Source organism: Aythya fuligula, chromosome Z (genome assembly GCF_009819795.1).
Source record: "Aythya fuligula isolate bAytFul2 chromosome Z, bAytFul2.pri, whole genome shotgun sequence".
NCBI classification, from domain to species: Eukaryota; Metazoa; Chordata; class Aves; order Anseriformes; family Anatidae; genus Aythya; species Aythya fuligula.
Genome location: NC_045593.1, coordinates 21,331,158 through 21,346,317, shown reverse-complemented (window position 1 = coordinate 21,346,317; position 15,160 = coordinate 21,331,158).

Sequence of the window (15,160 nt, the reverse complement as noted above, 5' to 3'; positions counted from 1 at the left end):
TCTGGCTGTGAGTTTATTGTTTCTGTAGTCCTAGGGCTCCAACAAAGGGCCCTCAGGGTCCCAGAGCCCATCACTGATGTTGAAGCCAGCAGCAAAGAAGGCATTAAACATCTGCTTTGTCTACGTTCCTATTTGTGAGGTGACCATCCCCCTCAAGTAATGGACCATTGTTATCTCTGGTACTCCACTTGCTATTAACATGTAACAGACACCCTTTTTATTGTCCCCCACAGCACTGGCCAGTTTCAACTCTAATTGAGGTTTGACAACAATAATTTCCCTCTACAATGAAGAACAGCATCTCTGTAGGCCTTCTGTGTTTCCTGACCTTGTTTCCAGTGGCCATACACTTTATTTTTTTCACCTAAGCTCTAGAAGATCCCTGCTCAGCCAAAACATCCTTCTGCCCCACCTTCTTGACTTCCAACATTTTGGTATTGCCTGTTCCTGTGTTCTTAAGAGGTGGTACTTAGAAAATGACCAGCAATGATGGACCCTGATATCTTCAAAAGCCACTTTCAAGGGACCTTACTAATTGTTCCCTGAGCAGCTTGAAGTCTGTTCTCTCCATATCCAGGATTGAAGTTTTGTTGGCAGCTTTCTTCCTATAACTAAAGATTTTAAGATCCCTCTTCAGCCTCAGTGTGTTCAATTACACAAATCTCCCTTCAGAGAAGACAATTCAAATGTGCAAGATTCAGTCTATGAAGCCAATGTCTACAAAGAAGCCAGATTTACTGGACTTCAGAGTACTGAGCAAGAGGTGTGATTTTGTAGTTCCTAGAGGCTCTCAGACCTCCTCCTGGGGAAGAATTCACAACAGCCCTTGTGCTTCTCTTCCAGCTAGTATCATCAAACATGTTTGGAGGGAAAAGAATGAAACAAGCATAAACTCAGTGTTCATTTTAAGGCTCACAATACTCACAATATTTTCACTGTGCAAGCACACTTCTTTGTGAAATTTATCCCTTTATCACCAAAGTAATCCTAAATAGCTGCACTATCAGATGAATTTCTAGCTGGCTAGCTAGTCAGATTACTTCCATCTTTTAGTGTTTGGGATATGCATGTCACATTCACAAACTCATCTCTGCCTAATTTCATACCAGGAGATATACAAAACCCATACAGAGGGAATCGATTATGCTGTAAAAGGAAATAAGAGTTTAAGGATTCCAGGGGAGCAATGGCAGTGGTAATATTAATGAGCACTGCAGGTGCCTTTGTTCTTCTAGTTAAGCACACAGACAATAAGCCTGCTCTAAGGATATTATGTTCTGACTTAGCAACTTCTGCTCTTTGCAAGAGCAGAAAAATGAAAAAAAAAAAAAAAAACAAAACAAAACAAAACAAAACAAAACACTGATGTGTCTTTGCTGAGCAGCACAAGAAGAGAGCATCATGGCAGGAAGGAATTTTAAAGACATGTTTAATGGTGATACAGAAAAGTACATTGGGAATACTGAGTAGGCATGAGAGATACGGGAGTTGGAAGTCACATCCTTCCTATGTCTGTGCGTCTGAGCCTAAACGCTGCTAAATAGAACAAAGGACAAAATGGACAATACAGGTACTATGGAGCATAGGATAAAAGCTCAGAGGCTTATGATAAGCAAACTATTGTGGTTTAATTAAATGCTTCTGAAGGCCATATTTTTACCCATTACACTGTTAGTAAAACACCAGGTGCAAATAATTTTAGGGACAGAATGAGTCACAAAGTATGTGGGAGATGGCAGGGTCTAGCATGAGCATTACTGCACAGAGAGCATGGCAGAGACAGGAGGCAGCAGATCTATTTCAGACTGTGCCACCGGCTTGTTTCTTAACTGAGTGAATCACAAAGACTCAAATATTCAAAAGCAGCTTCTAATTCCAGATGCTTTGCCTTAGACACTGAGCCTGTCTTTTCAAAAGCGCTGGACACCTGCAGTTCTCCTTGCAGTCAGATGGGATATTCTCTGGATGAAGTCATAAATATCTGAAGCCAAGTTCTGAATGACTAAGAGTGAGGTTTCTTGTTATGGCAAAACTGATCTGCCAGCTAGCTGCTGGTAAAAAAACTGTCCTGCTCCCACCTTGTTCTCCCACGACCTGATTTTTCTTTTATTTTCTTGTGCACTCACAGGTGCAGGGGGCTAATCTGGCAGCTATATTCACTTGTGTGTGCTTACATGTCTTCTGGATCAGCTCGAGTCATCCTGCCTTGTAGCCACACGACCACTAGAGGGGTGCAGGGGGCACAGCGAGACAGTAAGGAGGAGCAAGTTCCCTCTGAGGCAGCCAGCTTTAGGTAATTTTGAATACATACGTCTTATCCTCATCATTGGTTAGTTTCAGTCTCATCATTTGTAAAATAAGAGTGGAGACAGGTTAGTTTACAGGTAAACTACATTACCAGGAAGGTGCATGATAAAATACAAAAACTAAGCAACTCCACAAAAATACAAATCTTAACTAAAATTTTCTTATCCTCATGTTTCCTCCACAGCTTTGCCCACTGTATTCCCCTCATGTCATTCTCACCTCTATCCTTACTAATGTTGTTGAACACATGCATTTGTTTCAATTTGATTATAATCAAGACACACCTGCTGTACAGTAGTTTTAATCAGACCTGCATGTTGAAACCAGGCCTACTACTTTTAGTTTTACTCCAGTCGTGCTACTGCTCCTCATACCCAGAAACAGTGCCCCTCAATCAATGCCTCTTATCAGGGCCTGACAGGAGGTGCTGCTTCCAGTTCAATAGCTGGGAGGATAAGAATTGCTTTAGGATATCTGCTGATCTGCCAATGCCACTCCACAGTAGTCAGTCTTTGAGAGGGATTATTACTTCAAATACTCAATTAGTGAAATTCTGGCTACACCGAAAAAGGCAGTGGGATCTTTGCCACTTGCATGCTACAAAGCCAAGATTTCAGTCACTGTACACAGTTGCAGCACACTGATGCTTAGGATTTTCAAGCTCACTCATAAAAAGTTACTCCCTGCACCTGATTTAACTTTGTGCAGCATTGTTGTAGTTATAGACCATCCAGTATTTCACCTTGACAGCCCCTACAGAGATAGTTATGTCAGTGCGGCTGTGAGAAAAGGAGGGTAGGTGTTAAACATGAAATCATATTTAGAGTTACGAGGTGCTGAAACGTATGGTGGATTTCTGTTTGCTGTACATTTCAGAGTGAAGACCACCTGGAGAAGAGCACAAGAAGCACCAAACTACATTTATCAGCAACTAATCATAAGAAATCTACATGAAATTATCTTCACTTTCTACATAAGTAGGTAGTCTTATTACATAACTCAGTGATAATAGCAATAATTATAATCAGTTCAGTTATATTCATTTTGCTTCCTAATGTAGCAACTATAAGCAGATTTATTGATTGAAAGGCAAACTATAACAAATAGTCAAAAGCAACTGGTATGTAGTTATATTCCCCTACTCTTCCGATAACATGTTAATGTGGACAAAATATGGGCCCTACTCCCAAACATACACTGATATCCCAAAATATCCCAAATTTGTGTTTTACATATAATTGATAATGCATAGTTTCTTATTAAGGATTAATATCTAACTATGATTCTGAAAACTGATAAGGTGATGTACACTCATATCAGGACATTGTTACAACAATCTAGCTGAAATCATGGCAATTGTCTATGTGCTGAGCACAATGCACTGAGAATGACCTCCATCACCTGAAGGTGGTCTGCATCAGTCACACATATCTAGAATTACTTCTCATCCAAAACAAAGCTGAGAAATCAAATGAATACAGTTGCTGGCCCAGAAGAACCATCTTTCTATAGTCAAGGAAGCTGCACAGAAACGGGGCAGGGGTGTACTGTGAAACATTATCGTATAAATAGAAATGCAGTATATTGTAAAATAAACATGAAGAAAACAAGAAAACAAACAAACAGGTTTTTCTCTTTGTGTGTTCACTGCCAGATTCACAATTACATAGTTGCGCATGGAAAGTACTGCACAAACAGTATAAACAAGCTCAACAAGGTATTTTTTCAGTGCTTCCTGATAAATATGACTGCATATATATATATATATATAGATAGATAAAATCTATAGAAAAAAAAAAAAAAAAAGGTAAAATGCAGTATTTCCCATGAAAATAGAAAAAAAAAATCTTCTGACACTTTTGTTTGTAACTGGTTTGTTACACTTTAGCAGTGAAATAGAAACTATTTAATTCCTGGAATACGCACACAGTTTTATAGGAACTTGCATCACCCCTTTGGCTAAATTTTGAACAACAAATTTTATAATTCCTTAGCCATTTACTCAGCACTTGGAAATGTCACTGTGCGGACAAAGTAGACTATGCTCCTCCACATTAGCTGTACTAAGCAAACAGACATTCAAAGTAAATATTAACAGGACTTCGTTTAACACAGGAGAGAATGTACATTTATACTGTTTTATTTTCTTTCAAAAGCTGAAGTATTACATGTGTGAAGATGGGAAGATATCTATATCCACTAATACACCTGAGTTTGAACCAGAACAAGTCCCAGAACTGAAGTACAAAGCACCAATTCACCTTGTTTCAAAGACTTGTCCAGAACCCACTGAAATTAGTAGAAGTCCTACCATTGACTTCTAAGTTCACTGAATTACATGGCTAGTTACTGCTGCATGATTTCAAAACTGCACGTAGATTGGCAGTTTCTTCTTATAAGTACAGTTTTCTTTATGAATTCTTGCTCAACAAAAAAAAAGAAAAAAAAAAGGGGGGGGAGGGTGGATTTTTTACAATAAACATTTTATTTTATTTTTTTTTGTACACATAAAGAACAAGAGTTATATTAGGTTCTCATATGCTTACCTCTTTCTACTTCCACTTTAAGTAAGAGGACTCCATGTTTAATGGATACAATGAAGTTGTAATTTTTGTCTGGTGTAATACAACAGAAAATATATATATATATATATATATATAAAAATAGATTTCTAGATTTCTATTTTATCTTATGAATAGGCAAATACATGGCACAACAGAACAAAAATCAATTACCAGAGGTGGGAGCCATCCCATGCAATCCCAGTGTACCCATCTCCAGAAGAGCTTCACAACATTTCAGACATTTATCCATGCAAGTACAGAGCAAAGAGAAAATGAAAACAGTTATTTTCAAAGCCAAAATGAAACTTTTGATTTTATTATAAATGTATAAAGATTGTATACACCAGGAGTAAAAATTGCTTATAGCTACATGTTCCTTAGCTCTGTCAAGGATACTCTGAAGCAGTCTGCTGACTTCCAAGAAGAAGAAGCACCTGCATAAACAATTCAAAAACATTACATTATGCACAGAAACACTTCCTTCATGTGGGGGTATAACAACTCCTGTGCATAGACCCTGGACCTTTGCACTTCTTTGGGTTTGGACAAAAGGCTGATTAAGAAGGCACAAGACATAAGACTGAGAGATTATGAAAAACATTGCCAGCTTACCTATTAATTTGTGCCAGAAAAGGACAGAAAAGAAAGGAAAATAATAATAGTAATGATAATAGCACTACTACTAATAGTGTGTACAAAACAAGTGATGCACAATGCAATTGCTCACCACTGATGACCGATGCCTAGCCTATCCCCAAGCAGCCGGCCCTCCCACCCCAGCTAGCCACCCCTATATATTGTTCAGCATGACCCCATATGGTATGGAATACCCCTTTGGCCAGTTTGGGTCACCTGTCCTGGCTCTGTCCCCTCCCAGCTCCTGCTGCACCTCCAGCCTGCCCGCTGGCAGGACAGAGAGAGAAGCTGAAAAGTCCTTGGCTTAGTGTAAGCACTGCTCTGCAACAATTAAAACATCAAAGTGTATCAATATAATTAACTCTATCCCAGCCAAATCCAGGACAAGAGCGTACCGTTAACACAAAGAATTTCACAAATGATGCAAACATCCTTGCTGTGCAATAAATAAGAGAAAACTGAGATTGAGCTAGAACAAGTTTGCCCTGCGCATCCTGGTTTGCATTTCGGGTATCATTCAGCACTCCTGCAATTCTCCTATGTAGGTCATGGGGGCACACATACCCCACACTGTGCAGGTTGGCCTGAGATGGGCCTTAATAATGGGAGTGGGACTCATGAAGGTGCTGTACTGGTAGGGAAAGTATACCAAGAAAAGCAATTTGACAGGCACCCTGTTGTTCCTGTAGCTGGTAAAGGTCTTTCCATGTGCTTTGCTACATGGATATGCATGAGAGCACAAAATCCCACAACCTTATCATATGACTCCAAGGAGATTCTGTTGCCAGGATGCTGCAGTGTTCTCTACCTAATTTTATTGTTATGTGGGACAGCACTGACCTGAGAGACCAGAATATTCTCCATTATGTGATATGCAATAACTCAAATTCATATAGACATTTATACACAGAATGTTGCCATTAATAAAACTGTATTTATTAGAAGATAACTAAAATATTTATTTTTCTATCATAAATTTTTGCTTTCCTTGTTGTTATTTTTTTTCTATAGGCAAACCAGTTATTCAAGTATGCATGTTAAAAATTGCTTCCTGAGTATCTGCCATATGAACTCAATATAAATGCTTTTAATTTCCAGATGTAATGAAAAGATCCTCTTGTGTATTTATAAAGGCTCTCCTGGATGTTACTTTCTGGTTTATAAATTGCTTTCAAAGCTGCTTAGGCAACACCAAGTAGTTCTAGATACAATCCAGTAAGCACAGTGTCATTCTGGAAAGTGGCAGGCGAAGAAAATAACAAAATCTGTACTGAAACACAAACCATAGAAACATAAAATTGTGTTTATTTCTGAAAGCAAGGAGAGAATCTTTTTTACTAAACATTTATGTAGTGTGAAAAGCAAGCCTAGTCTAAAAACTGTATAGTGTAAGTTCTTTTCATATTACAGGAAAAAATATGCTCTGAATGCCATTCTCTTTGCTTTGAGGGCTGCTATACTAGATTTTTAAGGTGTACAGTTTGAAGAGTATGTGGGCCTGAAGCACCCACATGTGCTTCTGGAGTGTTGAGGAAGAGACATGCAATTTCTGGGTGGGAGGGCTGTTATGGTACAGCGTGAGAAGAAGGAGGAGGAAAGAGGCACATACATTTGGAATTAACCGAACTGTAAGTATATGTTTATGGATGATCTGCTCACACAAAGTCCCTTTAACAATACTGCAGAAACAACTAGGCATTTCCAGGGCTATGGTTCGTCTTAACAGAAACCAACACTCTGAGCTGTGTCAGATGTATCATATCCTTAAATTGGCACTTCTTCCAGCAGCTCTAATGAGGTATTAGGACTTAGTTGTAGCAGTTAGGCAAGACCAATCTTTTCACCAATACTTGTTGAAGAGACACATCTCAATTAGAAGCAGAGAAGAAAAAAATCAGTGCATGAAGTTGGGGAAAAGCCTGTGTAAAACCTTCCAGGAATGGGATCAGATTCAGGATAGGGATGGGAAATTATTAGGGACAGAAAAGTTCTCTGTTTCATGGAGAATGCCCATCCTTATCTGGAGGAATACAGTGCCAGCAGCTTGAGAGAGAAGTCCGTGCTTAACACTGTGCCAGTGTGGATGGAGTCAGTCGAGTGGATGGAGTCAATCTCTCAGGGCACAGCTGTTTCCTGGCACAGCACCAAGATGAAAGTGATCTTTCCTCAGCCTATATGCTGTACGGAAGAAGAAAAAGATGTTGCACACACCTGCTTGAGCAGACTTCTCTGATCTCTACAATATTGCTGATAGCACTCCCCACTTGGCTGGAAGTGCTGAAAATACAGGCAGGAGACACTGCAATGAGCTGCAAAGTCAGTTCGTATGAGAACTTCCAGGAGCTTTGCACTCTGGGTTACATGAAAGGATAGGTGGGTGACACTACAACCTAGATCTATCTTAAGGATTGCCAGCTGTTACAGTCACGTCTTGTGAATGTGCCCTAAAGATGACAGAAGGCCCATGGGCCACCATTAGAAAATATTGCTTCAAGTATGATGGTTCTTTGCCATGTAAGAGAATCATGTACTATCTCTATTCCATCTCACCCCAAAAAGACCTTGGATACAGAAGATCTGATGTGATTCAACTGTATGGCAGACAAATTTCATGACTGGGTTATCAATAATTACAGACAAACAAATGTAGCATGCTCTTGCTGCCAAACCCAGCAATTCTTTCCCCAAACCCCTCTTCCTTCACATCCTGGCACGTGGAAAGGGTTTATGTTGAGGAACTTTCCTAAATTCAAGGGAGGAGATGCAGTAGTGTGTCTCTGGGGGAATGGTAGCTCATAGGTCCTGCCACTTTGCCTGGGTTGGCTTTTATCTACCTAACACTGAGATGTCCTGGAGAGCTAAACTGGCACAGAAGTTAGCAGCTCACCTGACAGAGTCTGAGTAGCCATTGCAGCTCCAGATTTCTTAGAATCCAAGATAAAAATGACCTTTGTTGCTCTTAATTCACTTTGGAAATAAATGATATAAACAGGAAAACATGTTCATGTAACATGAGCGTCCACAAATATATTTTTTCTGTAATGCTTAACCCACTTCATTTTACACTGACACAAACAGGTAAGTCCCAAGTATCCAGCTACTTTGTTGGTAAAAATCTGGTGGCAATCTAATGCAGGAAACAATGTCTTTTAGTTAGTTCTTCTGAGGATTTCACAAATAAAAATATTTTGACACAGTGGTAGTGGAGACACATATGGGTTCATAGAGAAGAATGCACAGACAGTAAAAAGATGAAAAATAAAATGCAGAATACTTTCTTAAAACTGACTAAAGATAAAGTCTCCCAAATCATACTCCATGCTTTATACAAAATGTATTTGCTGTGCATCCAAGTAATTGTTTTGTAAAACTTTTATGAAAAGCTGGAAACTCTAGGTTCTTATTATATCTCTAAGGAAAGGGGAAACTTGTCTAAAAAGCCTGTATCTTACACAGCCACTGCACACATCTGCAGCATCAGACCAAAGTGCAGGGCAAACACTTGACTCTTACTACTGAAAGAGTAAATCTCAGGTAAATAATAGAAAATGCCACAGCCACCTTGACATGGAGGCTTCCTTTTTTTTTTTTTTTTTTTTACATTCTTTCATATTCTACTTCTTTAAAACCCTCCTCTTTAAACAAGTAAACATTGAGTTTATTAGCTTACATTGCATGCACAAAACAGAAGACATTGTCATATTAAACATATGTTCTCTGTGAAGATGCTGTCATGTTTGAAAAGAAAAATATTCCGCCTTCACATTTACAGCTGCTAACCAATGCTTTGACAAAGGAACTGCATAATCTTTATTTTCTTCTTTACATTTCTTGTGTGTTATGCCAGGTATTTGCTAGATAGCACTGGCCCAAAACCCAACCCCCAACTCTGAAACTTTCCAAAATATTTGAGAGTTTAGGACTTATGGAGTACTCCCCATGAGGGGCCCTAGGCTCTGGAATTCGATTCCCTCTTTGGTCTACTAGTTCCTGGATTTAGAAACATTCCAGGCATGCTACATAGTCCCTCTTATCTTACAGGCATTCAAAGAGGATGAGGCCTGAGAGATGCAAAAGCTGGAAAAATGAAGAACAATGTAGGTGGGATTTCATAAGAAGGATCCCTAGAGTGTCTTTTTTTTTTTTTTTTTTTTTTTTTTTTTTTTTTTTTTTTTTTAGAATATGTAAATAGGAACATTCATAGTTGGAAGTCCTGATGAACTCAAGTATTGTTTGGAAAACTCGTAGGCTTTCGTCATGCTAAATGCCAAAAGGTACTTAGAACCGGGGTTCATTATATATGTCTTTTGCTTGTTCCACAACAAAAACGATATGAAGAAACCATGCAGTATAATTGAGTCCCAAATAACCGCACTTACTAAATAATACACAAACATGCAAGATATAGCTAGGAGCATACTGCTGCTCTGACTGGTTTCTGGCAGCTTCTATAAACACAGAGGGTGCTATTAAAAGGTTCACAAGTGATTTAAAGAGACACTAACGTATCCTTATACACTAAGAAATCAAATTGGTGCTGCAGAAATCAAATCAATAAATAAAAAGAAGTGTAGACTGTAAAAAGAAAGCATTCCACTACGTTGTCCGTTATTTTTTTATGAGAAAAAGTAAAATGCAATGGTTGTAGGAATTCTGGTCAATAAGAAAAACATTCTTAAGCACCACAAATCATAATTGAGGAAGATTCAAACACTAATGCTAAAATAATACTGAAGTGGCCTGAAAGCAGAAGTGGTCTGAGTTATACCTAGTTTCAGTAGCCTGTGAGTTTAGTAAATGCATTCTATTTATGCTGTAATTGTTAACCAAGCAAGTAATAGAAGGTTAATGTCATAATCCCATATTCTTTTCAACATTCACTGACCACATGAGGAAGCTAAGCAATATTTCAAAGAACTGAAAGATAATCAAAAACAATTTTAAAGTGAGCATCAAACTGACATCTTTTCATGAAATCACTGCATTAGTGAATCACTGCATGTACATTTACAGTTACTATATTCCATTAAGTATATTTTTTAATGCATTCTCAACTAAGGGTTAAAGATGCTAAATAGAGCACCAGAGGCAAACATGTAGCACAACGGGTCACATAGGGTTTATTTAGAATGAAGATTCTTTGTGGGGACGTTTGCACAGCCAAGAATTGATGGAAAGTCATAGTCTTGATGAAAGTTGATTCCAGGGAACTGACTGGAATCAGGACCGAAGATTCCTGAGGAAAGAGGTGGCTTATCAGCACCTCTCACGAAGGATGTGAAGTGCAGCGTAAATGCAGAAGTTATACTTGGAGGATATCCAAACATCACATTACTGATTTCTCTCCAAAGGGCATGTAGCCAGCAAGGTCCCAACTTCTACCACTTGGCAGCACAGTGAAGATGCTTAACATACAAGACTTTTCCTAGCCATGATTTATGGGAGCGTTTGTAAATTAATATAAGCATTTCCTACAAAAGAAGCAACAAATCTGCCATTGTGTCAGTCCAATCCTCAGTTAACACTAATGTTGTTCTATACTTCCATGGCACTACCAGGGAGAGTAGAGAGCGAAGAATATCTGAGAATATCTCCTCCCTGGTAAGCCTCTGCTAGCAATAAGGAATCTAATCTGAATCACTAATACAGGGGACTTGGGTATTACTTTTGGAGGGAAGCAAGGGAGAAATTCTCTAATTTACTTTACCTTCCTTCATTAGATACAACTGTTTTAACTTAGCTCCTTGAGGCAGAGGCACATTATAAAGCATTATATTGTATATCAACATGCAAGTTGAGTGTAGGCAGTCATCTCTAAATAACTGAGAAAGCCCCCTCCTCTGCCTTTAACTTTTTCTTATGCAGATTCTCCAGGGGAGCAAAATCTAGCAGCTACTTTTAAAAAGACAAACAATTCAGTACCTGCCTCCCATGGACTGATTTAACCAATCGTTTTGAGGGTAATAAATTTGCATCCTGTTTCTCACTGTCATTTCTATGAGTCTTATTCTCCTTCCAGTCAAGTCAATGGGAAATTCAATACCAACGCCAACAGGGCAGCAGTGGTCCTGGTGCCACAACTACACTTCATCTAGCAAAGGAGTCCTTTCCACTGCTGATGTGGGCAATGAGATTATTGGGGCAGTTTGCAGAAACCACAAGTCACATGTCTTTCTGTTCTCCATTTGAAAATGGAGAAAGCAGAATTTCCAGTGAAAATGTTTGAGCAATTAAATAAACACAACAAGCACAGAGTATTTAACCTTCGGGGCTGAGTATAAACACACTTGTTCGGTTCAAAATGTTTTAGGAATAAGGGTCCATGCCTTTCCCTTCCTTGAAAAGGATTGTGATGAATGTGAAAAAATATTTTTGTGTCAGAGCAGAAAAATGTGTGCCCTCTGTTTTTGGAATGCTTCCTTGGTATTTTTGATTAAGTGAAAGCTTATCCTAGACGGGGCAGAGAGGAGAAGGTTTCCCTTTTAGAAGCAAATTGTAGGAAAAAGCATAAAATTTAAGGAGAGAAATGAAGTAAAATCTGTAACAGAAGAAACAGTCATACAGGTGTCTCTTTGCTAATCATAGTTTGCTGCAAGTCTAAGATCTCTTTCATATTATGCTGAAGGGGTCTCAAAATGTTGGTGAGAGTAGACAATTCAGTGTCCGTGTTACATAAAGGTAAAGCTGAATCATAGTCTTCAACCACATTACGAAACACTTCCACTCAAAAAAGACACCATAGCCATTGGCTTTCTCCAGCAACTATTATCTACTGTGGAAAGTAGCAGATGAAACCTTGGGGAGATGCGACAAAGCAACACCTACCTCATCATCCAGGATAGATGAGAGATAGTAATACCACAAAATCTTGATCCTTAACTTGTAGGATCATTCTGCAATAAAAATACTACTGACTAAGACTGTTTCAAAAGCAATACTGATACATTTATGTTTTCTAACGGGAAATAAAAATTAAATCTAAAAGGCAAAAAGTTCCTTCAGGTGCCACCACCAACTGACTTCATTGTCACTAGAATCGCTGGTCTCAATTCCATAGATTATTCTCTAAATATGTATTTAAAAAAATCCCCTATGACCACCCGTGCCAGCTCTTGTTTGATCCTGGTCACAAGATTTCTTTGAAGCACCCTCTTCGTAAAATCTCTCTTTCCCTGGAAAAAGGTCCTTTCAAGGTATGTGAGCCTGACCTATCCTTTTATATTAAGTGCATGCACATATTAGGCCATGAACAAGACTCTTCTCCAGATATAGATCATAAATATTTAGCGAACATTTCAACTATTTCTGAACCAATTCTTTTATTAGAATAGAATATAATCAAAACTCCTAGTTATCCTTAACCCTGATGGCTGTAAGCTCATCCTCTTTTCTTCTTACCACCTTTCTGAAGTTTCTACCCCCTGATTTACTAATGCACATTAATGTTTAGTTTTCCCTCTTTTCCCTCTTTTTATACTTATTTCTGAAATAGCTGCTTTAATTTTCTCTCTAAATGGGATTTTTAGACTGTACTATCTGCTTTTTGATTCTGGGATTTTTGATTTATGGGGCATCTATTAAAATGTTTTTAAAAGTGTCCAATAATCATTTGTACTTTTTTTTTTTTTTTTTTTTTTTTTTTGTTATTTGTTTAGCTTTTAAGCATTTACAGCATTCTTAAATGAAAGTGTGAAAGTGGAAGATACAAAGTTCAGATTTAGGAAAGTTCCATATTGAATGACTCAGAATGAAGAAACTGTTAAGGAAAAGCAAGTGATGTACTTGCAGACATGAAACACCCTGAAAACAATTATCATGTGCCTGAGCTCAGCTGTCTGAGCTGTGCTAGTCAGGCTACCAAGCTGCTCCTCAAATGAATCAGATACACACTAGTGTATCTGGTGACAGCCTAAGTCACACGATTTGAGCTGGTTGTTTGTGCTAACTGATGCCTGTTCTAAGCGTATCCTCCATATGTTTAAAACTTGGGAGTGGACCTGGCATTGGCAAGGATAGGCAAGCTGACAGTTATCCAGACTGATATGCATGTCATTAACAACTTGATTTCAAGAACACATGTTTATATGTTTTGCTAAGCTGACCACTGATGTCTTTGAAGCACAATCCTGAAGCCAAGGTATTTCAGATCATGAGATTAGTCTCAAGACTGCTGTTTTTATATTCTAATCTTGGCAACATTCCCCTATATTTGATCATTCTGCTTTGCTAAGAAAGAATTGAAAATGTTTTAACTTTAGGTGTCTAAACTCCAGCATGAATACAAGGAGAAAGAACATACTAGAATTCACTTTTTTTCCATATTCAGACTGCTGAGTGGAAGCAAGGTTTATGTCTGTAATGCTACAGACTGCTACAGCATTCTACTTCGTAGGACTAGGAATTCCAGCAAGGTACAGACTCCCACTTCCACTGACAACAGGTTTTTTTCCATATGAGACAGAGCAGAAAGCAGCCTACAACACTGGCTGTCTTTCACATCTCAGAGAGTTGTACATACACCACTCCTATAAGTTAATTTAATTCTGAAATGGACACTCAATATTGGTACTGAGGAATTACACAATATCTTTAATCATCAGAGAGCTCCCAATGGTTTTTCAAGTTTTTCTGAACACATATATGAAGGAAAAAAAAAAAAAAAAAAAAAAAGATTCTGCAATCTTCAGATGGCAAATAGAAGGAAGCCAGACAAGACACAGGAAAAATATACCATAGCACATAGGTCTAGTTCCCCAGAGAGGAAATAGGATATGGGTTATTTGTTATGAAAGCAGTCCTGAGTCATTAAACCTTATCCCACAGTGAAACAGTCTGAAATTGCACTTCTGTCCTGGATCACCCAGAATTCTTGTGGTACCCTGTAAAATGGAAATCAAAATCATCACAGCTGTGAAAGGGAAATTCTTTAGGAAAATATGGTTTACTTGATCTAGCATTTAGCAAGGACACTAGAAAGGCTGTGAGAGATGTTCCTGACTATGAGACAAACACTTCAGAGTACTGAAATACTACAGAGTAAAGTTATTATTATTGCAAGTATCAGGACCTTGTTTTTACACCGTATACAGAGCACAAGCAGAGGGATTCTTGGAGTCATCATCCTGGGACATTCACTCCATTACAGTTAGGAATAGCATGACACTTGCTGAAACTGCTGCAACTTAGTGAAGCAGCATCATTACTTTCTACTGCTCTTGTAATTAAATTAAAAATAACTATCTCAGCTCTTTTATGAACTGTGATGAACTAGATAGAAATATGGCTCTGGTTCTCCAGGTCTTCTCAGAACATATATAGTAGTTACAGAGCAGGCTACATTTTTGACCTTAGAGTGTACATGCATTAAGTCATAAAAATAATTTAAGACTTACTTGTCAATCAGTCTCCTCATCTTCACCTTTTCTGCTAAGGGAGCCACACACACAAGAAAAATATCTTGGGAGATGACTAGATAGCCACTAGAAACACCAAATTCTATGAAGTTTATATAGTAGAAAATAGAGTCAGACCACAAATAGAAGAAAAAAAAAATATTAGAACTGCATCCATACCCCATTAATTTGAAAACTTTGTGTTTAGATCCATTACTTGCATATGGCTTTATAATAGGCATGTACTGGATGTTAAACTCT